At 39.4% G+C, this 2,064-nt stretch overlaps 1 non-coding gene across 1 annotated transcript; it reads right to left on the reverse strand.

The window, feature by feature from the left end:
* Positions 1-1,768: 1,768 nt before the first annotated feature.
* On the reverse strand, positions 1,769-1,841 carry trnav-uac. The gene has a single exon. It is a non-coding gene; the product is annotated as a tRNA-Val (tRNA).
* Positions 1,842-2,064: the final 223 nt, after the last annotated feature.

The following is a 2,064-nucleotide window of genomic DNA, read 5'->3' on the forward strand; positions in this document are numbered from 1 at the left end:
ACTATTAGTTAACTATATTCTGTAGAGTTTTTAACAACTAATAGCGTGAACTAGAGGAAAGAACTCCACATACTGTAGCTCAGCAACAGACCTTATGTGAACATACAACTGAAGTGAAGACAGTCTGAGTCAGCGCTGAACATGATTTGTGGTTTCCACCTCTGCGCTGGACAAGAGCAATAACTTCAGTGTAAGAGAAGTGGACGAGAGAGGAGGAATGAAACTGAGACAAAAAGAAAAAAAAGTTGATAGAAAGAGGGAGAGAGAGAGAGAGAGGGAGAGAGAGAGTTGTCCCAAGCAGGCCAGGACAGCTGACAGCTGGGTTCAGCAGGGGTCAGAGGTCATGGATTGGCAGCAGTGGGGGAGTGAAGTGGAATCTAAAACAACAGGAAGACACACACACACACACACACACACACACACACACACACATAAACACACACACATACACACAGTTCTAGGAGAGGCCTCTGGAACGCTCTCTCTCTCTCTCGTGACAGACAGTTGACTAAAACTTCATCAGTGTGTGGACTGAACGCCTCCTCCCACAAATCTTATCCAGGAGCTTTCACTGTGTGTGTGTGTGTGTGTGTGTGGGTGTGGAGATTACCCACAAAGTAAAGTGGGCCCTAGACCTCCATGTATACTCCATATCATATCATTTGAGTCTACATAATTTGATTAATCACAGGTTTGTTAGAAATTCAAATAAAATTTTCTATGTTTCAAGCGATCAACACACAGATAACCTCAAGCGAGGTTCTATTATTCCATCATAGGAGAACTGTGAGGCTGCAACCAACAATTATTTTCAATCTCAATACATCTGACAATTATTATATTCAATAATCAAGTGATTTTTCAGTGAATAAAATGTCCTAAAACAATGACAATGCTAAAAAGCTGATGCTGATCAGGCATAATGTTCAACATCTCAGTTTGGCATGTTAGCATGTTAACATTTGCTAAGTATCCCTGAACAACTGAGGCTGATGGGAATGTCATTAGTTTTGCAGGCATTTAGTCATAAACTGAAGTCATGGACAGATAAAAATGTTGACCTGATGGTGGTGCTAGAGGAAAGGTCGGGGGATCACCAAACTCACAGGCATTCATCCTCCAGAAATCTAATTTCATTTCAATCCATCAAATAGTTGAGATATCTCGATCTGGAGAGTGATGGATTTACACAGCAGCTGACAGTGCCATTCCTAGAGCCAAGTGAATGTAGTTCAGTAACTATGTCCTCACAGTGTTTGTGGGAGTGTGCACGCTCGCTCTTCCTCTTGTGAGGAGGACTGGCTTTATGGAGACCAAATCTGATTTTAATCTGTAAGAGTGAGGACTAGTCCTCAGGCTTATGTTCTTAAACTTTATACATTGATACATACGAAGGGTGGAAGGGTGCTAACTCACTAAATAAATGTTAATATATATATATATATATATGCTAAATTAAAGAAAATATTTTAGATATAACTAAATGCACATGTATTTATACAATCAGCATAAATTGGTAATTAATCTGCACATATAAAAATCAGGAATATTGCCATAGTGTATCTACTGCTGTATTTCTACATTTCAACCCTTATTGTGTAACAACTATTACTGGATTTCTGTGTTAGTATGTTAATGAGGACAGTGGAAGTCACTTTTTGTCTTCCATACAGGTTTCACCATGAGGACACTAACCCCAAACTAACCTTATCAAGGACTGGAGCAGTGTGGTAGCTGAAAATACATTCATCTTATTACAGCAAAGACATGATTCCACTGGGGATTGAACCCAGGATCTTCTGCGTGTAAAGCAGACGTGCTAACCACTACACCATGGAACCACACAAAAGACCCTTTTGTAAACACATTCCCACAGTTCAAAGTCTCAATCTGGCACCTAGCTGTATATGTTGTCACTTGTGTTGCTTCAGACAGTGAGCAAAAAGTTCTTGCTTCAATCTTGTTGTCAATAAAGTTAAATTACATTTATAAAAGCTGAAAATCTAAGCTAAGAGGAGTACTGTCAATATAAAACTTAAAGCTTTGGGAGAGTATGGCCTTATT

This window comes from Seriola dumerili, unplaced genomic scaffold (genome assembly GCF_002260705.1).
Source record: "Seriola dumerili isolate Sdu_G_001 unplaced genomic scaffold, Sdu_1.0 BDQW01000449.1, whole genome shotgun sequence".
In the NCBI taxonomy this organism is placed as follows: domain Eukaryota; kingdom Metazoa; phylum Chordata; class Actinopteri; order Carangiformes; family Carangidae; genus Seriola; species Seriola dumerili.